Below are 25692 nucleotides of genomic sequence, written 5' to 3' on the forward strand. Positions count from 1 at the left end.
CGTCCGTCCGTCCGTCTGTCCGTCCCCTTCAGCGCCTAGTGCTCAAAGACTATAAGATCTAGAGCAAAGATGTTTTGGATCCAGATTTCTGTGATATGTCACTGCTACAAGTATATTTCAAAACTTCGCCCCGCCCACTTCCGCCCCCACAAAGGACGAAAATCTGTTGCATCCACAATATTGCACATTCGAGAAAACTAAAAACGCAGAATCATAGATAATGACCATATCTATCAGATTGCTGAATCTGGATCAGATCGGATCATTTTTGTAGCCAAAAGCAAGAAATCAATTTTCTGTGGCTACGCAGCGCCCGACGCCACGCTCAGACTGATTTTCTGTCTCTCTCGCACGCACTCTTTGTCGTGTCGTTTAAGATTAGCGGCGTCTGCCGGAGCAGAGCCATACTGACTTAGTATCGGGTATAAATGTAGAGTTGCGGTGTCCGAAGCAACTCACAACGTTCCACCTCGTTTCTAGTTCAATTTGATGAAATTGAAATTGAAATTAAGTCAAGGCACGAAAAATATTTTGCTCTACCTAATTGATCTAAAATATCATCAATTCTAGGGAGTGGAAATTTATCAGACAGTAATTTTTTGTTAATTTGGCGATAGTCTTAACTAATCTCCATTTTTTCTCATTGGAGCCTGGGAGTGATTTCTTTGGGACGAATATTAGGGGGCTATTATATTCAGAAACAGACGGTTCAACTATATTATCTTCTATTAACTTGCCAACATGTTTTTGTATTTCTTCTAATTGGCTATGCGGGCTTCGATAGTTTTTCATGTACACCGGTTCATCATCCTTAAGTCTTAACTTTTGCTTGTAGAAGTTATTTGTTGTGATTGATTCGGTTTCAAGTCCGAGTACGTCACTGTATTTTGAACATAAATTTACCAATTGCGTTTTGAATTGTTTCGGACATTTTTTTCTAATTGAGCTATGACTTCATCTTTCCTTGATATTTTATTTGCTTCAATTATCTCGTAGTTCGACAGTGGTTCATATTGCAGATTATTTATATGTACTAATTGATCGGTACTGGTTGTATTCAGTAAACGGACAAATGTATTTTTGGATGTTGCTACTGTATTTGCAACATAGATACCAGGTATAATTTCCTGATTTGGATATAAGATGCTGTCATCTGTTGCATTTAATTCTAGCTTTCGGACAACTTCGGATCTTGCTGGTAGAAGTATTGAATCAGTACCAGAATTGAATGTTATTGGAACGTAAATGGGATAACTCAGATTATTGGGTCTAATTATGAACCAATCGTTTGATGGTTCACAGTCTAATTTGCAATTGAAATGCTTTATGAAATCGATACCTATTATTCCATCACATGGTATTTTAAAACTTGAATTAACTAAATGGAAATTGTGTGGAATTATATATTTATCCGTCTGTATCTCAATGTGTACTAGAGCCCTGCACGAGTACACACTAATTCGTATTAACAGTTAGGAGCCACACTGTGCACAGTATCAAAACATGATTCATGTATCCTTTTCACACTATCTTTCAATTCATTTTCTTTCCTTCATTTGCTGACTCATAGACTCAAGGCATAATTGTCGAGTGACTCCTGACAAATCGTATGACTCGCACTCACACTGTTACGAAAAACGTTGTGACAGAGAGAGAATGTCTCTCTCGCTCAATTTGTTGTGCATTGTTTTGCTCACTGCAGTGTGGAATGTGTGAGTCAAACGAATCGAAAGAAAAGAAAACGTCAAAAAGCTAACGAGAAGGACATTTTCATTTAATTTTCTGTCGGTGCTTGTACTGTTTGCTATTTACTGAAAATGTAAAATTCGATTGTTGGTTCTTTTGATTATGTAAGTTTAGTAGAAAAATGTATGCGTGTGTTTCTATTCGAATATTATATGCACATTTAATTCGCAGTCCTTGTCACCATCTGGCTTCGAATTACCAGCCGATATAAAAGCAAAAATAATGGCTGGCCAATACAAAATTAGCCAAAAACGTGGCAAAAGCAAGGTGTGGGAAGTTTTTGGTCCTGTCGTTGGAGAGGGCAGCAATGTTATTCCAAACATTGTGGCATGTCGTAATTGTTTTACGATTTTCAAGTTTACTGGTGCCACGTCCAATTTGGTCCGGCATAAGTGCTATAAGGTTACCAAATCTGAAGAAAACGGTAACGTTTATGAACCTGTCGTAGATGCCGAAACGAAATTATCGGTGACAAAGGTCGTGACGAAGTGGGTCGTTCAAAATTGCCGACCATTTAATATTATCTGCGATTCAGGACTAAAGGACGTTATAACCGTGGCCTTTGATATTGGAAGTCGTTTTGGACCAAACATAAACGTTAGCAACCTGCTACCTCATCCAACAACTGTATCGCGTAATGTCACAGACTATACAATAAGGAACTTCGAGCTGTCACAGAAGAAATAGCCTTAATGAAAGGTAATGGCTACACTATCACGTCGGACGCATGGACAGACACCTTTTCGCAGAAGTCTTATTTATGTGTAACTTTACACTATATATTTAAAGGAAGCATGAAAAACCGTTTGTTGGAAATGATCTGCATTAAAGGTGAATCTGCTACAGGTACGTGTTTAATACCCTTACAGAGGGTATTAAATTGTTTACGAAATGTGAGGCAAATGAGGAAAACAATTGTTCTTTCTTGCTTTTATTTATTTGCAGGCACATTAATTCGCACTAAAGTGGAACAATGTTTGAATTCTTTTGGGCTAGACTTAAACGACGCCATTATTGTAACAGACCGTGGATCAAACATGATATCTGCATTTAAGGAATCAGATCATATTCATTGTATAAATCATTTGCTAAACAACGTTGTTGAAAAAGCATTCAAAGCAGTTCCAGAATTGCTTCAAATCGAAAAAAATGCGCAAAACTGGCTAAATATTTCAAGAGGTCCGGACAGAACTTAAAACTCGAGTTGAGTCTTAAGGGTGTCTGTGAGACGTGATGGAATACAATTTTTTATACAATGAAATCGATAGAGCACAATTGGCATGACGTCGTTCAAATTTTAAATGAACAAAACGAAATGAATCGTTTAGATGGGTTGAACTATAGCGACATTACCGCAGTCACAAATGTACTCTCTTAAATTGAGAAAATTTCGAAATTCCTGGAGGCGGACAAATATCCGACCATGCACTGGGTTATTCCCCGCATTCATGCTCTTCAAAAGTTCATAAAAGACGCTAATTCAGATAAGGATATTGAACAAAAATTGAGCTGGTCCTTGAGCATGCATTTCGACTCAGTACTTTTAAAGTACATAACGAAGTACCACAGAATTGCGTTGTTATTATTTCCTCCAACAAATCAATTTAGACAAGTGGATAGAACCCTCTCGATTGAAGAGTGGAAGGAAATGATGCGATCGTGTCTCACTGATGACAAAGAGAACATAGACCTGTCGGCGACTTGTTCAAATAAATTCGAAGAGTTTCTAGCTGATTTTATCGAACCGCTTTCAGGACAGTCAGAGGAAGAAGTCTTGACAAGAGAAATAGTAGCGTACTCCAATATACGAGTACCTATGAAAGACGAATTCAATGTTTTGCACTGGTGGAACGAAAACCAATTCCAGTTCCCAACATTGTACAAATTAAGCTGCAAGATATTTGCAATACCAGATCGTCAGCTTCCTCCGAAAGAGTGTTCTCGTTAGCCAGGAACTTAATTTGTGAAAAATGAAGCTCCATATCAGGCAGCGACGACATGGTTAACAAAATTATGTTTTTAAATATAAATTTAAAAAATATGAAATGTAATCTGGCTTTTTTTGATAGTTCAACTGAATCATGACTCTAGCTCATACATGAGAATGTTGTCAATGTGTTTTTGTAGACAGTGTAAAATATTGATAGTGTTCGAGTAGCACACGATTCAGTTAAGCCAGATGGGATAATTTTTGTAATACTGTGCACTCATGCAGGGCTCTATTCCACAAGCAACAGTCGATATTGTTGAACTGTGCACTGTGAACACTGTGAACACTATGCACACTGTGCACACTCTGAGCATTGTGTACACTGTGTTAAAACCATATTTAATGTGAAAATATGTTGCTAAGAAAAATAATTTTGTTTAATTGGTTTTAGATTACATTTCATATTTTTTTAAATTTATATTTAAAAACATAATTTTGTTAACCATGTCGTCGCTGCCTGATATGGAGCTTCGTTTTTCACAAATTAAGTTCCTGGCTAACGAGAACACTCTTTCGGAGGAAGCTGACGATGCTGGTGTTGCAAATATCTTGCAGCTTAATTTGTACAATGTTGGGAACTGGAATTGGTTTTCGTTCCACCAGTGCAAAATTCTGTGGTACTTCGTTATGTACTTTAAAAGTACTGAGTCGATATGCATGCTTAAGGACCAGCTCAATTTTTGTTCAATATCCTTATCTGAATTAGCGTCTTTTATGAACTTTTGAAGAGCATGAATGCGGGGAATAACCCAGTGCATGGTCGGATATTTGTCCGCCTCCAGGAATTTCGAAATTTTCTCAATTTTAGAGAGTACATTTGTGACTGCGGTAATGTCGCTATAGTTCAACCCATCTAAACGATTCATTTCGTTTTGTTCATTTAAAATTTGAACGACGTCATGCCAATTGTGCTCTATCGATTTCATTGTATAAAAAATTGTATTCCATCTCGTCTCACAGACACCCTTAAGACTCAACTCGAGTTTTAAGTTCTGTCCGGACCTCTTGAAATATTTAGCCAGTTTTGCGCATTTTTTTTTCGATTTGAAGCAATTCTGGAAATGCTTTGAATGCTTTTTCAACAACGTTGTTTAGCAAATGATTTATACAATGAATATGAGCTGATTCCTTAAATGCAGATATCATGTTTGATCCACGGTCTGTTACAATAATGGCGTCGTTTAAGTCTAGCCCAAAAGAATTCAAACATTGTTCCACTTTAGTACGAATTAATGTGCCTGCAAATAAATAAAAGCAAGAAAGAACATTTGTCTTCCTCATTTGGCTCACATTTCGTAAACAATTTAATACCCTCTGTAAGGGTATTAAACACGTACCTGTTGCAGATTCACCTTTAATGCAGATCATTTCCAACAAACGGTTTTTCATGCTTCCCTTAAATATATAGTGTAAAGTTACACATAAATAAGACTTCTGCGAAAAGGTGTCTGTCCATGCGTCCGACGTGATAGTGTAGCCATTACCTTTCATTAAGGCTATTTCTTCTGTGACAGCTCGAAGTTCCTTATTGTATAAGTCTGTGACATTACGCGATACAGTTGTTGGATGAGGTAGCAGGTTGCTAACGTTTATGTTTGGTCCAAAACGACTTCCAATATCAAGGGCCACGGTTATAACGTCCTTTAGTCCTGAATCGCAGATAATATTAAATGGTCGGCAATTTTGAACGACCCACTTCGTCACGACCTTTGTCACCGATAATTTCGTTTCGGCATCTACGACAGGTTCATAAACGTTACCGTTTTCTTCAGATTTGGTAACCTTATAGCACTTATGCCGGACCAAATTGGACGTGGCACCAGTAAACTTGAAAATCGTAAAACAATTTCGACATGCCACAATGTTTGGAATAACATTGCTGCCCTCTCCAACGAAAGGACCAAAAACTTCCCACACCTTGCTTTTGCCACGTTTTTGGCTAATTTTGTATTGGCCAGCCATTATTTTTGCTTTTATATCGGCTGGTAATTCGAAGCCAGATGGTGACAAGGACTGCGAATTAAATGTGCATATAATATTCGAATAGAAACACACACATACATTTTTCTACTAAACTTACATAATCAAAAGAAACAACAATCGAATTTTACATTTTCAGTAATTAGCAAACAGTACAAGCACCTACAGAAAATTAAATGAAAATGTCCTTCTCGTTAGCTTTTTGACGTTTTCTTTTCTTTCGATTCGTTTGACTCACACATTCCACACTGCAGTGAGCAAAACAATGCACAACAAATTGAGCGAGAGAGACATTCTCTCTCTGTCACAACGTTTTTGGTAACAGTGTGAGTGCGAGTCATACGATTTGACAGGAGTCACTCGACAATTATGCCTTGAGTCAATGAGTCAGCAAATGAAGGAAAGAAAATGAATTGAAAGATAGTGTGAAAAGGATACATGAATCATGTTTTGATACACAGTGCACAGTGTGGCTCCTAAATTTTAATACGAATTAGTGTGTACTCGTGCAGGGCTCTAATATGTACTAATTGGTTGGTACTGGTTGTATTCAGCAATCGGACAAATATATTATTTTTTGAAGTTATTGTATTTGCTACATAAATACCAGGTTGAATTTCCTGGTTTGGGATTAATATAGTTTTTATATTAGACGTTAATTCTATTTTTCTGACAACTTGTGATCTTGCTGGTAGAAGAATTGTATTGTTACCAGAACTGTATGTTATTGGAACATAAATTTTCATTTTTATATTATTTGGTCGTATTATTAACCAATCCTCTGAAGGTTTTAAGTCTATTAGGCAGTGTGGAGATAATGTTTTTTATCCCCAATCGGCCGACTAATTATTTCGAATTAAATAAAACTCGGCGCAGAAATAAAATTACGATATGTTCTTTAATGCGTGACATCCAAATTGCAAGTCTGGCTTGCCTGCCCTTTACATTGCCGCTCCGATCACTAAGCGCAGCTTCGCTCGGCTGACGTCGGTAGGCAGACGCAAAGCGGAGATAGCGAAGAGCGAGCTGGCAGAGAGCGTTTAGCAGGGCAAGCACGCGCAAAGCTTTAACAAACAAATGAGTGACATAGACATAAGTAACAAACAAAATAAGCGGCTGAGGGCGAAGAATTAGGTGCTATTTGGCAAGCAGCTAATCGGCTGGGTTCTGCTCCGAACATTAACCCCCGTTGGAAGGCAAAGGCTTTCAACAGATCCATCCTGAAGGGACAGAACCGCTATTTTTCCAACGGCCCTCTTGAAAAGGCCTCTTTGAGTGCGGATGACGGCTACTCTGATGGTTCCATCTTTTCCTGGGATGACGCTCTCAATGCGGCCAAGCGGCCACCTTAATGGTGGCAGCGTTTCCTCCTTGATCATGACGAGCGCTCCTAGCTTGATGTTTGGAGACGATGACCGCCACTTGCTCCGCTCCTGAAGAATCGAAAGATACGCCGTGCTCCATTTTCTCCAAAACGCCTGCTTCATTTGACACAGCCGCTGCCATCGACTAAGTAGGTTGACCCGGAGATGCGCAACATCTGGCTCGTCGAATGCAGCTTTCGGGGCTCCATTGAGAAAGTGGTTTGGCGTGAGCACATCTAGATCATCGGGACTTTCTGTAATTGCATAAAGCGGACGGGAAATTAACAAAGCAGAGATTTCACAAGCCAAGATCTGAATTTCATCAAGAGTAAAAATGTAGGTCCCGACGATGCGATGAAAATGACATTTAGCTGCTTTAACAGCCTCCCACAAACCCCCAAAATGATGTGAGCGAGGGGGGATGAATTTTTAATCGATTCCACTAGAAACGCAGAGATGTGACGCAGCCGACGTATGAGGATCGCTGAGGAACATTTGCCGAAGCTCCAAAAGCTCATTTTTTGCTCCTACAAAATTTGTAGCGTTGTCTGACCAGATGATTCGAGGTTTGGGACGTAGACTTATAAAACGCCTTAATGCTGCCAGAAAGGATTCTGTAGATAGATCCCGAACGACTTCCAAATTAGTTGCTTTGGTGCTAAAGCATACGAAGACAGCGATGTAACATTTGATAGGAGGCCTGCTTCTGACTTCCGACTTGTGTTAAAAGGGTCCGCAAAAATCAACGCCCGTTGTGTGGAATGCTGGATTAGTCCTTACGCGATCCGCAGGCAAGTTTTCCATGATATGTTCCCTCAGCACTGGCTTCAAACGAAAGCATCTAACACATTTGCGAATGATTCCCGCAACATATTTGCGTCCACCAATAGGCCAGAATTTTTGCCGAAGCAGTCCGAGCAATCCTTGAGCTCCTGCGTGGAGAAACCTTTCGTGAAAGAAGATAATAATAGAGACAGTGACAGGATGTCCCTTAGGAAGCAGGATCGGGTGCTTCGCGTCGTAGTCCAATTCGGCATTTTGGAGGCGGCCTCCAACACGCAGCAATCCAAAGCTATCCAGAAATGGATTCAGTGAGGCCAGAGATTCAAAGGCTGCTATCCATTAGTTCAGCGGGCGTGGATCCACGTGATATGATGTCGGCAGGATTCAACTTTGTGGGCACGTGATGCCAAGTCATTCCAGCGGTGAGCTCCTGAATCCGCTGAACTCGATTAGAAACAAATATATTAAAATTCAATGGTGATTCTCGAATCCAGGCAAGGGCTATAGACGAATCCGACCAGCAATGTATTTGGCATGGAGCTGATAATCCCTTAACTATGGTGGACACTAGTTCGGCTAATACGAGGGCAGCGGATAGCTCAAGCTTGGGGATAGTCATACTTTTCAAGGGCGCGACTCTGGATTTAGAGCATAAGAGATAACTTTGCACAATGCCAAGAGCTTCCGAACGCATGTATACACAGGCGCCATATGCTGCTTGGCTCGCATCACAAAACGCGTGCATTTCTAATCTGGCTTGCTGCCGAAGCACGTAACGTGGAAACTTAAAGTTTTTAACCATCGACAACTGCGAAGTCAGCTCAATCCAAGTCGTATGTAGATCCTGGGGCAGGCTTTCGTCCCAATTCAACTTTATTCTTTCGTTCCATAGCGATTGCATAAATATTTTAGCTTTTGTGATGATGGGAGAGATGAGCCCTAGAGGATCGTAGAACCTAGCTAGTGTAGACAGGACCGAACGCTTCGATATTGGGCCTGCAGCGGTTCCGACGTGAGCGAAGCTAAACAGAAGATTGTCTGTGGTGGGATCCCAAACTAGACCAAGCGCCTTGGTTACTTCAGTCCCGTCAAAGCAGCGGGTTCATTGGAACACCATTTACGTATGGGAAAACATCCTTTCGAAAGTAGCTCCTTTACCTGCTGACGAATCTTGATGACAGAATCAATGCTGTCCCCTCCAGATATGAGATCATCGACATAGAAATCTCTTCGAACAACATCAGCGCCAAGCGGGAAACGCAACTCTTCATCATTTGCCAATTGATGCACAGCACGAATTGCTAAGAAAGCGGCAGGTTTGGTTCCGTAAGTAACAGTCTCCAACTTGAACACCTGAATCTCCTCCTTCGGGTCATTGCGCCATAGGATGCACTGCACGTGCGTATCGAGATGGGAAACGCGTACACAGCGGTACATTTTGCAGATATCGCCACACAAGGCGACTTTAAAAAAGCGGAAACGAAGCAGAGTTATCAGAATTTTAGGTTGGATGGTGGGTCCAGCCATTAGCGCATTATTCAGTGATACTCCAGACGCTGTTTTGGCAGATCCATCGAACACTACGCGTAATTTGGTGGTTGTACTATCCTGCTTGTGGACGCAATGGTGAGGCAAGAAGTACTGCGGGAGGTCTGACTGCCGCGAAGCTGGCGACATCACGATACTCCTGGAGAAACTCCATATATTTTGCCTTAAGCTGTGCATTTTTTGCTAGCTTCCTCTCCAAATTGAGAAATCTACGTAGCGCCTGCTGATACGATTCTCCTAATTCCTCTAGACTGAATTTGGTTGGCAAACGCACGGAGTAAGCTCCGGAATCTAGGCGAATGCAGTTTGTGACGAAATGCTGTTCGCAATGAACATCTTCCTCCGAAATTGATGAGGGCGAATAATCTCCATCGACTTCCCAAAACCGCCTTACAATATCGCACAAATTAGTCTCGCAAGCGGAGATGACAGGGGGATCTTCAACGGCTGCTAGCGCCGCACGGGCTTTCTCAGAGTTTTTAATACTTCCTGACACTATCCAGCCAAGTTTCGTCTTCTGCAATGTTGGCAATTGGTCTGACAGTCGAATCTGTCCAACGCACATTAATTCGAAGAACAAACCAGCACCTATCAACAGATCGACACGCTGGGCTTGGCGAAATTAGGATCAGCCAGTTTTAGATTATTTGGCATTGGCCAATCCTTTGCGTCTAGGCCGAAGTTAGGCTGCATTCCTGTGATTGAGGCAGTGATAATTGCAGAGAGGAAACCGTGATAGCTTTCGTCTTGAGATTGCAGGACGATGTCTACAGCCTTGCTGGATGGTAGAATTGACTCTCCAATACCGGCGATTTGAACGTGAGACGGGTGAGGATCTAACTGCAGCTGATTGGCGAGTCTCGATGTTATAAAGTTAACCTGAGAAGCGGAATCTAAAATGGCACGACATGGAATAAGCGATCCAAAACGGCCCCTGACATATACGATTGCAGTAGCTAGCAGCACGTTTTGGCTAGGCAGAGATTTTTGACTCGAGGGGGAGGGCTAGTATATTTGCTTGCTACTAGGGCACTTGCAGGATCATGCTGGGTCGATTCCGTGCTCGGCGACGGCAACTCAGCGTTAGCGCCCGACTGCATGTGGTGCAGTGTGTGATGCTTGGCTTGGCCATTTCTACATGCCCCTGACTTGCAGCGTTGCAATGAATGGCCTTTGTTGAGGCAGTTTAGACATAAATGGCGCTTCTTCACCTCCTTGTATCGAGAAAAAACAGGGAGATATAGAAATGCCTGGCATCGGGATATGTAGTGATCGGAGGACTTGCAATACTTGCATGGTGAGCTATTATGATTTCCAGCATCCGACATCTTGCTTCCAAGAATGAGGCCATGCTTGACCACCGAGGCAATCCTGACGTCGGCAAGTTCTCTTCCCATTTCTCCTTGGTCTTGTGGTCCAATTTCGTGCCTATGATGAAGATCAGCAACCCATCGGAAATCTCCTGCGTAGTCGCCAAGGTCTGAAGTGCACGCAAGTGCGAATTGATTTTATCGCTGAGCGCGCGCAAGCCGATAGCCGAGCCCTTCTCCACTCCTTGCAGCCCGAAAATAGCCTTGACGTGTGCCTGAAAATGTAACAGTTTATTATCGAATCGCAACATTAGTAAATTCAACGCCTTGTCGTAATTCTCCTCAGAAAGTTCCAAGGAACGAATCGTATCCAGTGCAGCACCATCTAGACATCCACGAAGATATTTGAATTTTTCGATGATTGGTATACGATGGTCTTTGTGCACCATTGTCGAGAACATCGAGTGGAATTCTGGCCAATCCATGTAGTTCCCACCGAATCGCGGAAGCTGCAACTCGGGCATTCGAGAACGGCCTATACTATTATAGGCGAACAACGACGAATTCCCCTCGAGAGTATGCCGAGCCGTTGAATTGGCAACATTTACCGTGCGAGCAGCCATCAACTCCCGCGACAGCCTGGACCTAACCTTGACATAAACATTCGAAAAGTCCAGCCGGGCATCATGGGCTAACTGCAGGAAATCCAGCCTTTCAAGGCTCGTTTGAGCGGCATCGAAATTCGCATTCATTCGCTCGATTTGCTCTAAGCGAGCTTGAAGTTCTGCCTCATCTAACTCGGCAAGCTCTTCCTTGGTGAGAAAGCGATCCATGGCCTTTAGTTGGCGCGCGATGGACTCGGCCTTGTGCTTGTAGAAATCTACATCACTCGGCATTGCTGCGTTCGCGACATTGGTAGGCTCAGGTGCTGCCATGTTGAGGTTTTAAAAGAGTCACTCAGCACGACCGAAAAAGACACCCTGTATACGTATAAACGTGGGAACCGAAAGCAAAGGGATTACAGCTAATGCCTTTAGCTGTGCGGCTGTGCGAGCTGTCCGATTCCGCTTTGTACTCCGCTTGTGTGTATTAGTGAGTTCGCTGCACTGCCTACCGCACTGCACTGACCGAATTGTCGCGACAGAGAAATTAATAGCCAGCAATGCGTGTATGCAGGTGTATGTAAGTGTGTTTTAGCACCGAATTGTGCTTAACCGCCGAAAATTTGCTAGGGCTAACGAATGTCGATCGCGAATGATTATTAATTGACACTGCAACTCAGAGATCACGTCGGGGTCACCAAATTTTATGGGGAGATAATGTTTTTTATCCCCAATCCGCCGACTAATTATTTCGAATTAAATAAAACTCGGCGCAGAAATAAAATTACGATATGTTCTTTAATGCGTGACATCCAAATTGCAAGTGTGGCTTGCCTGCCCTTTACATTGCCGCTCCGATCGCTAAGCGCAGCTTCGCTCGGCTGACGTCGGTAGGCAGACGCAAAGCGGAGATAGCGAAGAGCGAGCTGGCAGAGAGCGTTTAGCAGGGCAAGCACGCGCAAAGCTTTAACAAACAAATGAGTGACATAGACATAAGTAACAAACAAAATAAGCGGCTGAGGGCCAAGAATTAGGTGCTATTTGGCAAGCAGCTAATCGGCTGGGTTCTGCTCCGAACAGGCAGTTTAATTTTTTTATGAAATCAATGCCTATTATTCCATCACACGGAATTGCAAAATTCTGATTAACTAAATGTAGCTCTATTAGGGCAAGGCCTTGGGATGTTATTATACCTTCCCCTATTCCTTGAATATCTATTTTATTTTTATACCCGATACTCAAAATGAGTATTGGGGTATATTAGATTTGTGGTAAAAGTGGATGTGTGTAACGTCCAGAAGGAATCGTTTCCGACCCCATAAAGTATATATATTCTTGATCAGCATCAATAGCCGAGTCGATTGAGCCCTGTCTGTCTGTCCGTCTGTCCGTCCGTCCGTCCGTCCGTCCGTCCGTCCGTCCGTCCGTCCGTCCCCTTCAGCGCCTAGTGCTCAAAGACTATAAGAGCTAGAGCAACGATGTTTTGGATGCAGACTTCTGTGATATATAAAAATTTTTCAAAACTTCGCCCCGCCCACTTCCGCCCCCACAAAGGACGAAAATCTGTGGCATCAACATTTTTAAAGATACGATAAAACCAAAAACGCAGAATCGGTGAGGATGACCATATCTTCTACAGTGCAAAATCTGAACCAGATCGTATATTGATCATAGCCAGAATCAAGAAAAAAATTTCATTCTTTCTCGCTCTGTCTCTCTCTAACACACAGGTTTCATGGTCGGTTTTGTCAATTGCAAAATATGAGTTCAAGGATCTCAGAACCTATAAGAGCCAGAGCAACCAAATTTGGTATCCACACTCCTGTGATATCGGACCTTGACCGTTTCGTGTCCAAATTTCGCCACACCCCCTTCCGCCCCCGCAAAGGACGAAAATCTGGGGCATCCACAAATCTCAGAGACTATTAAAGCTAGAGTAACCAAATTTGGTATCCGCACTTCTGTTAGATCTCACTACAAAACGTTTATCTCAGAATTTCGCCCCACCCCCTTCCGCCCCCACAAAAAACGAAAATCTGTTGCATCCACAATATTGCACATTCGAGAAAACTAAAAACGCAGAATCATAGATAATGACCATATCTATCAGACTGCTGAATCTGGATCAGATCAGATCATTTGTATAGCCAAAAGGAACAAATCAATTTGCAGTGGCTACGCAGCCCCCGACGTCACGCTCAGACTGATTTTCTGTCTCTCTCGCACGCACTCTTTGTCGTGTGGTTCAATATTAGCGGCGTCTGCCGAAGGAGAGCCATACTGACTTAGTATCGGGTATAACTGTAGAGTTGCGGTGTCCGCAGCAACTCACAACGTTCCACCTCGTTTGTTTGAATGTCGTTAAAGACATCTGAATTTTCTTTTAATAGTGATATATTGGCACCTGTATCTATAAGGAGGAATGTAAGTTGTTTTCCTGTTTTAGAATTGAGGAATGCCACGAATATATTGAGATTGAGGTTGATTGTGTGAACCGCTGGATTTTTTAATTTAGTGTATCTAAAGGATCTTGGGAGTTTCCCGAAGCTGTCTGGGTAACACGCACATTGTTCTGTCGTGTGTTTCCATTGCTATTGTATCTTTGGTTGTTATAGGTTCCACCGTTATTACGGTTATTTCCCCTATAGCCACCACGACCTCTATTATTATTATAATTATTGTTGTAACCACGATAGTTACCTCGAAAGTTACTACCGCGGTAGACTTGTCCTTGTCTGGTATACAATATTGAACTTGCACTACCAAACATCTCTGTACTACACTGTATATATTTTGTTACGGCATCATTCATTGTTGGGAATGTGCCTGCTTCTAGTATTGTTTTTAGTCTGCCGTGCTAGTTAACGTACCCAATTCTATTGAGCTCTTATACGAGTTGTAAACAATCTTTGGCTTTCCAAAACGAAAACAATTTCAATCTTGGGCCTCCGCCTAATTGATTTCTAAGATGTACAATCTCAAGGGCTCCCGCCGCAATCCCAATCTTTGACACTCGCCTAAATGGAAAACCAATGTTTGCCCACACCCGGCTTCTCATAAACAATCTCACTCCCGGCTTTCTGCAGATCCTGCACTTCAGGCATTTTACAGTTCTCTCTTTGGATGACGAAATCCAATACTCGGGATGGCGAAATCAATTGAAATGTTTATAGAAAAACTATTCCCGAAAGGGATCAACGATGCAAAGATCAGAAAGTTCAAGTCAGTCTTGATCCAGAAGCGACACCGCAAAGTCGAGCTAAAAATTAAGATCGCGCAAACCCTTTGCCCGGAATCCTTTGTGACCCTCTACTTAAATCTATATCAGTGAAGTTAGAAGTAAAATAACAACTTTTTAAAAACACAATCCGCTACCGCAGTTATTTAATTGGCGCCCAACGTGGGGCGACGTTGTATAAAAAGCACCGAATAATAAAAGTGTTGCGTCGTGCCGAAACCCGGACAATTAATTAATGGAATAAATCCTTCAGATATAAAAACGCGGAGTGACTGTGAGATATAAGATAAAAAAAGTGAGATAAAAAGGAAACAAACCGGAGCTTAGGGTACAAATACAAATACAAATACAAATACAATACAAAATACAAATAAATACAAAAGCTAATCAAGACAATTCAAAAATACAAAAAAACCAAAAAAAACCAAAGTTTTTAAACAAAACCAACCAAACCAAAACACAAAGAAAGTGAAACTATCAGCTAAACCAAAGAAGGAAGACCCCAGAAGACCCAGTTAAACAAAGAAATTTAAGAAGGAAGACCCGTTCGAAGACCTGTCAGCCAAATCAAGAAGGAAGACCCGTTCGAAGATCTGTCAGCCAAACTAAGAAGGACGACCCCTACCGGATAGTTCGTGAGCAAAAGTTGTATTAATAAATATATAAGTTCAATTAGGTTATATTAGATTATAAAAACAAACATATAAGAAAAATTTAAGGTGGATCAACTAACTTTAGATTTTGAAAAACTAAAAATGATTAACTCACAAACAAGGACCGATCTCACTGCAGATCTGGTCAAACAATTGATAGCACTTCAAATTTCACAAGTACAGGAGCAAATTGTAAATTTAAAACAACAAATAGAAACTAAATCCGATCAGGTATCAGATTATCAGGCAGAAACAATAGACGAGACAATAAAAGATGACACCACATTAAAGGTAATAGAATCCCTACCAATTTTCAATGGTGGATTAAACCAATACGTAGGATGGAGGGAAGCTGCAGAAACTGCAGTGAAGTTATATAAGAAAGGAAGTAAGCAATATTATATTGCCTTAACAATTTTGAGAAACAAAATAACAGGACCATCACATGACGCACTGACCAACCACGGGACAGTTTTAAATTTTGATGCCATACTTTCACGACTTGACTTTGTTTACAGTGACAAGAGACCAATTTACATAATAGAACAGGAGTTAAGCGTTCTCCGACAAGGGAACCTTTCAATAATAGATTTCTATAACGAGGTTAACAAGAAAATGACCTTGTTAATAAATAAGACAATAATGACTCACGGAAAGGACAGTGAAATCACGAAAGAATCAAATAAGAAAATTAGAGACAATGCCTTACGCATTTTTGTCACTGGTCTAAACGGCGGCATTGCAGAAATCCTATTTTCATTGAATCCCCCAGATTTACCGAATGCCTTGGCAAAGGTACAGGAATTGCAATCAAATAACATTCGGGCCCAATTTGCCTACCAATTCAGTGGCCCCAGAAATTCAGGGAATAATAACTACAATACATTAAGATTCAACCAACGACAACCAAGGACTAATAGTTCACCATTCGACCAAAATGGGATTTCAGAGGAATAACATGTCATGGGGACAACCCTATTTCTTGGGTAATAGACAACAAAATCAGGCCCCAGAACCAATGGATGTAGACGAATCGATACAAATCAAGAACCGACAGAACAGCAATCAATTCAGGGGAAATAATAATAATAGAAATTATCGGGAGAATACTAACGGTTATTATAGGAGAAATAATAACAATTATAACCAAGCTCAGCATTTTAGGGCAAACGTAGTACCGAATAATCAGTCTAACGAAAATCAGGCGCAGAAACGAAAGCCAAACGAAATGTCGGAACAACCGGCTAATAAAGCAATGCGGATAAATAACATTGAGGAGGACCATTTTTTAGATCAGCCCCCGAAGTAGGTCTGCCCTACTTAAAAAGAGTAGATAAAAAAATAAACAGAGAATTAAAAGTTTTGATAGATACGGGAGCAACTTCCTGTTATATAAAAAAGGGAATTTACGAAAATAAAAAAGAATTATCAATTTATAAGAAAGTTGCTACAGTGAATGGGTTTTCAATAATTAAATATTTCCATAATATAACTATTTTCAACACAAAACAAGTGTTTTATGAAATAGATGGAATGGAGGCAGATTTACTAATAGGATTTAACCTATTAAAGAAAATCGGAGCTGTTATTGATACAGGAAAGGGGACTTTAAGTTATAAAGACAATGAGGAGAAACTAATATATGACGAGGTCCTTTCTTTAAACAAATTAACCTTTATAGAAGGAAAAACCATCCTTCCGTTGAAGGAATATATAATAAACGAGGGGGAACGTTGTGAGTTGCTGCGTACACCGCAACTCTACAGTTATACCCGATACTAAGTCAGTATGGCTCTCCTGCGGCAGACGCCGCTAATATTGAACCACACGACAAAGAGTGCGTGCGAGAGAGACAGAAAATCAGTCTGAGCGTGACGTCGGGGGCTGCGTGGCCACTGCAAATTGATTTCTTGCTTTTGGCTACAAAAATGATCTGATCTGATCCAGATTTAGCAATCTGATAGATATGGTCATTATCTATGATTCTGCGTTTTTAGTTTTCTCGAATGTGCAATATTGTGGATGCAACAGATTTTCGTTCTTTGTGGGGGCGAAAGGGGGTGGGCCGAAATTCTGAGATATACGCTTTATAGTGACATCTTAAAGGAGTGTGTGTACCAAATTTGGTTACTCTAGCCTTAATAGTCTCTGAGATTTGTGGATGCCCCAGATTTTCGTCCTTTGCGGGGGCGGAAGGGGGTGTGGCGAAATTTGGACACGAAACGGTCAAGGTCAGATATCACAGGAGTGTGGATACCAAATTTGGTTGCTCTGGCTCTTATAGGTTCTGAGATCCTTGAACTCATATTTTGCAATTGACAAAACCGACCATGAAACCTGTGTGTTAGAGAGAGACAGAGCGAGAAAGAATGAAATTGTTTTCTTGCTTCTGGCTATAATAATTATACGATCTGGTTGAGATTTTACACTCTAGAACATATAGTCATCCTCTACGATTCTGCGTTTTTGGTTTTATCGTATCTTTAAAAATGTGGATGCCACAGATTTTCGTCCTTTGTGGGGCGGAAGTGGGCGGGGCAAAGTTTTTAAATATTTTTAAAGCAGTGACATATCACATATGTCTGGATCCAAAACATCGTTGCTCTAGCTCTTATAGTCTTTGAGCACTAGGCGCTGAAGGGGACGGACGGACGGACGGACGGACGGACGGACGGACGGACGGACAGACGGACGGACGGACGGACGGACGGACGGACGGACGGACGTACAGACGGACAGACAGACAGGGCTCAATCGACTCGGCTATTGATGCTGATCAAGAATATATATACTTTATGGGGTCGGAAACGATTCCTTCTGGACGTTACACACATCCACTTTTACCAAAAATCTAATATACCCCAATACTCATTTTGAGTATCGGGTATAACAAATATTTTGAAGAAGAAAAAGAAATGAAAAGTGATTCAGTAAAGGTAGAAGGAAGTTTATATAGCTTGGGATCAAAAAATCCTGAGCACGCCGACGAAGAATTATCCGTCAATAGTTTGGGATTCAAATATCCTGAACCCGCCGTCGTTGAATTATCCGACATCCAAAGTTTTAATAGTTTGGGATTAAAATATCCTGAGCACGCCGTCGTAGAATTATCCGACACTAAAAGTTCGAATAGTTTGGGATTAAAGAATCCTGAACACGCCGTCGTTGAATTATCCGACAATGAACAATTTAAAAGTTTGGGATGCAAAAATCCTGAACGCGCCGTCGTAGAAATATCCGACATTCAAAATTATGCAAATTCTGAATTGAAAAAAATGAAATTGTATAACACAATAACCTACAAAGAGGACAATTTAGAAAATCTCAGAGAGAAAATGGTATCTATCATCGAAGAAGACCATGCCAATATAAATTTACAGTTACCGTTCAGAACGGATATAAAAGGAGAGATTAACACTGAACATGATAGACCGGTATATGGAAGGCAATATCCATAAGCTTATTCGGTTAACGATTTCGTTAATAACGAAATAAGTAAAATGTTAGATGAAGGTATAATCAGACCTAGTAAAAGCCCATATAATTCACCGGTAATAGTAGTACCAAAGATTACTCCCTTCTTTGGTACTACTATTACCGGTGAATTATATGGGCTTTTACTAGGTCTGATTATACCTTCATCTAACATTTTACTTATTTCGTTATTAACGAAATCGTTAACCGAAAGGACGGAACTCCTAAACATAGATTAGTAATAGACGTTAAGAAACTTAATGAAAACACCATACCGGATAGATACCCTATGCAAAATCCTTCAGTAATCCTTGCCAATTTAGGTAAGGCAAAGTATTTCTCGGCCATTGATTTAGAGTCAGGTTTCTATCAGATTTTAATGAGGGAATCAGATATTGAAAAAACATCTTTTTCCATAAATAACGGCAAATATGAATTTCTAAGAATGCCTATGGGATTGACGAACGCTCCCAGAATTTTCCAAAGGGCAATGGACGATATACTTAGAGAACAAGTTGGGAAAACTTGTCACGTCTATATGGACGATATAATAATATTTTCAAAAACTATAGAACAACATTATAAAGATCTAATTCATATAATGCAGATATTGCAAAACGCTAACATGAAAATTTCCCTAGAAAAGTCTAAATTCTTTCAATTGGAAACCAAATTTCTGGGATACATTGTTTCCCAAAATATCATTAAAACAGATCCAGACAAAATCTCCACAATACAAAACTATCCAATTCCTAAAAATATCAGAGAGCTACGTAGCTTCTTAGGACTAACAGGGTATTACAGAAAATTTGTCCGAAATTATGCTACAATTGCCAAACCATTAACAAAATATCTGAGTGGAGTAAATGGGAAAGTTTCACGAAGGGCATCCAAGAAAACATTAATACAGCTGGATGAACCAGCAATGGGAGCATTTAATAATTTAAAGGACAGTTTAAAAGCACATATTGAATTAGTACAACCAGATTACAATAAAAAATTCACATTAACCACAGATGCATCGGACATAGCAATAGGTGCAGTTTTGTCGCAAGATGGGAATCCCATAACATTTATTTCTAAAACTTTAAGTAAAACCGAGCAATTATATGCTACTAATAAAAAGAAATTATTAGCTATTGTATGGGCATTAAAAAATTTGCGAAATTATTTATACGGAGTGAGTGGAATTGAAATACATACAGATCACTAACCTTTGTCCTTTGCAATGTCGCAAAAAAATCCAAATGTTGAAATGAAACGTTGGTATTACTTCATAGAAAGTTTCACAACAAAAATCATTTATAAGCCAGGCTCAACTAACGTAGTAGCGGACGCTTTATCTCGGATTAAAATAAATCATATGACAGATAGTGATGTCGACCAGACAGAATCAGAATCAGACATAAATACTCAGCATTCAGCAGAGAGTAGTTTTGAAAACGTCATTCAAGAGACTAGCAAGCCTCTAAACCAATTTAAACAGCAGCTACTATTAGCGCAAGGGAGATTCACAGTTCATGAGTTAGTAAGAGTTTATGAAAATACCCGACATATTATTGAATTTGATACGGTAGACAATCTGCTAATCATTTTAAAAGAATTTATTCAGCCTCACTTAACCACAGGAATACACTGCACTTTAGAAGATTTATACCTTATCCAAAATAAGCTAAAGGAAAACTTCATAAATAAATTTCTCTTCACGAGAAAGTTCCTCCAAGATGTAGTAAATTCAGAAGATAAAGCTATAATTATAGAAGAAACACATTGCAGAGCCCATAGAGGACTAGACGAAAATTACAAACAAATAACTAAGCTGTATTATTTGCCAAACCTGCACAAAAAATTAAAAGAATATATAAAAAATTGTGAGATCTGTAACAAAAACAAATATCACAGACACCCTGTAAAAATTCCAATTGGGGAAGCTCCCATTCCAGCAAAAGAAGGAGATCAATTACACTTAGACATATACTATGCCCAAAACCTAACATTCATAACTTGTATAGATTCTTATTCCAAATAAGGAAATTCAAAGTAAATTAAACATTGAAAATAAGGCTTTTTTGACAGTTCAACTGAATCATGACTCTAGCTCATACATGAGAATGTTGTCAATGTGTTTTTGTAGACAGTGTGAAATATTGATAGTTTTCGAGTAGCACACGATTCAATTAAGCCAGATGGGATAATTTTTGTAATACTGTGCACTCATGCAGGGCTCTATTCCACAAGCAACAGTCGATATTGTTGAGCTGTGCACTGTGAACACTGTGAACACTATGCACACTGTGCACACTCTGAGCATTGTGAACACTGTGTTAAAACCATATTTAAAGTGAAAATATGTTGCTAAGAAAAATTATTTTGTTTAATTGGTTTTAGATTACATTTCATATTTTTTTAAATTTATATTTAAAAACATAATTTTGTTAACCATGTCGTCGCTGCCTGATATGGAGCTTCGTTTTTCACAAATTAAGTTCCTGGCTAACGAGAACACTCTTTCGGAGGAAGCTGACGATGCTGGTGTTGCAAATATCTTGCAGCTTAATTTGTACAATGTTGGGAACTGGAATTGGTTTTCGTTCCACCAGTGCAAAACATTGAATTCGTCTTTCATAGGTACTCGTATATTGGAGTACGCTACTATTTCTCTTGTCAAGACTTCTTCCTCTGACTGTCCTGAAAGCGGTTCGATAAAATCAGCTAGAAACTCTTCGAATTTATTTGAACAAGTCGCCGACAGGTCTAAGTTCTCTTTGTCATCAGTGAGAAACGATCGCATCATTTCCTTACACTCTTCAATCGTGAGGGTTCTATCCACTTGTCTCAATTGATTTGTTGGAGGAAATAAAAACAACGCAATTCTGTGGTACTTCGTTATGTACTTTAAAAGTACTGAGTCGATATGCATGCTCAAGGACCAGCTCAATTTTTGTTCAATATCCTTATCTGAATTAGCGTCTTTTATGAACTTTTGAAGAGCATGAATGCGGGGAATAACCCAGTGCATGGTCGGATATTTGTCCGCCTCCAGGAATTTCGAAATTTTCTCAATTTTAGAGAGTACATTTGTGACTGCGGTAATGTCGCTATAGTTCAACCCATCTAAACGATTCATTTCGTTTTGTTCATTTAAAATTTGAACGACGTCATGCCAACTGTGCTCTATCGATTTCATTGTATAAAAAATTGTATTCCATCTCGTCTCACAGACACCCTTAAGACTCAACTCGAGTTTTAAGTTCTGTCCGGACCTCTTGAAATATTTAGCCAGTTTTGCGCATTTTTTTCGATTTGAAGCAATTCTGGAACTGCTTTGAATGCTTTTTCAACAACGTTGTTTAGCAAATGATTTATACAATGAATATGATCTGATTCCTTAAATGCAGATATCATGTTTGATCCACGGTCTGTTACAATAATGGCGTCGTTTAAGTCTAGCCCAAAAGAATTCAAACATTGTTCCACTTTAGTGCGAATTAATGTGCCTGCAAATAAATAAAAGCAAGAAAGAACAATTGTTTTCCTCATTTGCCTCACATTTCGTAAACAATTTAATACCCTCTGTAAGGGTATTAAACACGTACCTGTAGCAGATTCACCTTTAATGCAGATCATTTCCAACAAACGGTTTTTCATGCTTCCTTTAAATATATAGTGTAAAGTTACATATAAATAAGACTTCTGCGAAAAGGTGTCTGTCCATGCGTCCGACGTGATAGTGTAGCCATTACCTTTCATTAAGGCTATTTCTTCTGTGACAGCTCGAAGTTCCTTATTGTATAAGTCTGTGACATTACGCGATACAGTTGTTGGATGAGGTAGCAGGTTGCTAACGTTTATGTTTGGTCCAAAACGACTTCCAATATCAAGGGCCACGGTTATAACGTCCTTTAGTCCTGAATCGCTGATAATATTAAATGGTCGGCAATTTTGAACGACCCACTTCGTCACGACCTTTGTCACCGATAATTTCGTTTCGGCATCTACGACAGGTTCATAAACGTTACCGTTTTCTTCAGATTTGGTAACCTTATAGCACTTATGCCGGACCAAATTGGACGTGGCACCAGTAAACTTGAAAATCGTAAAACAATTTCGACATGCCACAATGTTTGGAATAACATTGCTGTCCTCTCCAACGAAAGGACCAAAAACTTCCCACACCTTGCTTTTGCCACGTTTTTGGCTAATTTTGTATTGGCCAGCCATTATTTTTGCTTTTATATCGGCTGGTAATTCGAAGCCAGATGGTGACAAGGACTGCGAATTAAATGTGCATATAATATTCGAATAGAAACACACACATACATTTTTCTACTAAACTTACATAATCAAAAGAAACAACAATCGAATTTTACATTTTCAGTAATTAGCAAACAGTACAAGCACCGACAGAAAATTAAATGAAAATGTCCTTCTCGTTAGCTTTTTGACGTTTTCTTTTCTTTCGATTCGTTTGACTCACACATTCCACACTGCAGTGAGCAAAACAATGCACAACAAATTGAGCGAGAGAGACATTCTCTCTCTGTCACAACGTTTTTGGTAACAGTGTGAGTGCGAGTCATACGATTTGACAGGAGTCACTCGACAATTATGCCTTGAGTCAATGAGTCAGCAAATGAAGGAAAGAAAATGAATTGAAAGATAGTGTGAAAAGGATACATGAATCATGTTTTGATACACAGTGCACAGTGTGGCTCCTAAATTTTAATACGAATTAGTGTGTACTCGTGCAGGGCTCTAATATGTACTAATTGGTTGGTACTGGTTGTATTCAGCAATCGGACAAATATATTATTTTTTGAAGTTATTGTATTTGCTACATAAATACCAGGTTGAATTTCCTGGTTTGGGATTAATATAGTTTTTATATTAGACGTTAATTCTATTTTTCTGACAACTTGTGATCTTGCTGGTAGAAGAATTGTATTGTTACCAGAACTGTATGTTATTGGAACATAAATTTTCATTTTTATATTATTTGGTCGTATTATTAACCAATCCTCTGAAGGTTTTAAGTCTATTAGGCAGTGTGGAGATAATGTTTTTTATCCCCAATCGGCCGACTAATTATTTCGAATTAAATAAAACTCGGCGCAGAAATAAAATTACGATATGTTCTTTAATGCGTGACATCCAAATTGCAAGTCTGGCTTGCCTGCCCTTTACATTGCCGCTCCGATCACTAAGCGCAGCTTCGCTCGGCTGACGTCGGTAGGCAGACGCAAAGCGGAGATAGCGAAGAGCGAGCTGGCAGAGAGCGTTTAGCAGGGCAAGCACGCGCAAAGCTTTAACAAACAAATGAGTGACATAGACATAAGTAACAAACAAAATAAGCGGCTGAGGGCGAAGAATTAGGTGCTATTTGGCAAGCAGCTAATCGGCTGGGTTCTGCTCCGAACATTAACCCCCGTTGGAAGGCAAAGGCTTTCAACAGATCCATCCTGAAGGGACAGAACCGCTATTTTTCCAACGGCCCTCTTGAAAAGGCCTCTTTGAGTGCGGATGACGGCTACTCTGATGGTTCCATCTTTTCCTGGGATGACGCTCTCAATGCGGCCAAGCGGCCACCTTAATGGTGGCAGCGTTTCCTCCTTGATCATGACGAGCGCTCCTAGCTTGATGTTTGGAGACGATGACCGCCACTTGCTCCGCTCCTGAAGAATCGAAAGATACGCCGTGCTCCATTTTCTCCAAAACGCCTGCTTCATTTGACACAGCCGCTGCCATCGACTAAGTAGGTTGACCCGGAGATGCGCAACATCTGGCTCGTCGAATGCAGCTTTCGGGGCTCCATTGAGAAAGTGGTTTGGCGTGAGCACATCTAGATCATCGGGACTTTCTGTAATTGCATAAAGCGGACGGGAAATTAACAAAGCAGAGATTTCACAAGCCAAGATCTGAATTTCATCAAGAGTAAAAATGTAGGTCCCGACGATGCGATGAAAATGACATTTAGCTGCTTTAACAGCCTCCCACAAACCCCCAAAATGATGTGAGCGAGGGGGGATGAATTTTTAATCGATTCCACTAGAAACGCAGAGATGTGACGCAGCCGACGTATGAGGATCGCTGAGGAACATTTGCCGAAGCTCCAAAAGCTCATTTTTTGCTCCTACAAAATTTGTAGCGTTGTCTGACCAGATGATTCGAGGTTTGGGACGTAGACTTATAAAACGCCTTAATGCTGCCAGAAAGGATTCTGTAGATAGATCCCGAACGACTTCCAAATTAGTTGCTTTGGTGCTAAAGCATACGAAGACAGCGATGTAACATTTGATAGGAGGCCTGCTTCTGACTTCCGACTTGTGTTAAAAGGGTCCGCAAAAATCAACGCCCGTTGTGTGGAATGCTGGATTAGTCCTTACGCGATCCGCAGGCAAGTTTTCCATGATATGTTCCCTCAGCACTGGCTTCAAACGAAAGCATCTAACACATTTGCGAATGATTCCCGCAACATATTTGCGTCCACCAATAGGCCAGAATTTTTGCCGAAGCAGTCCGAGCAATCCTTGAGCTCCTGCGTGGAGAAACCTTTCGTGAAAGAAGATAATAATAGAGACAGTGACAGGATGTCCCTTAGGAAGCAGGATCGGGTGCTTCGCGTCGTAGTCCAATTCGGCATTTTGGAGGCGGCCTCCAACACGCAGCAATCCAAAGCTATCCAGAAATGGATTCAGTGAGGCCAGAGATTCAAAGGCTGCTATCCATTAGTTCAGCGGGCGTGGATCCACGTGATATGATGTCGGCAGGATTCAACTTTGTGGGCACGTGATGCCAAGTCATTCCAGCGGTGAGCTCCTGAATCCGCTGAACTCGATTAGAAACAAATATATTAAAATTCAATGGTGATTCTCGAATCCAGGCAAGGGCTATAGACGAATCCGACCAGCAATGTATTTGGCATGGAGCTGATAATCCCTTAACTATGGTGGACACTAGTTCGGCTAATACGAGGGCAGCGGATAGCTCAAGCTTGGGGATAGTCA

The sequence above is a fragment of the Drosophila miranda genome, assembly GCF_003369915.1.
Source record: "Drosophila miranda strain MSH22 chromosome Y unlocalized genomic scaffold, D.miranda_PacBio2.1 Contig_Y1_pilon, whole genome shotgun sequence".
In the NCBI taxonomy this organism is placed as follows: Eukaryota; Metazoa; Arthropoda; class Insecta; order Diptera; family Drosophilidae; genus Drosophila; species Drosophila miranda.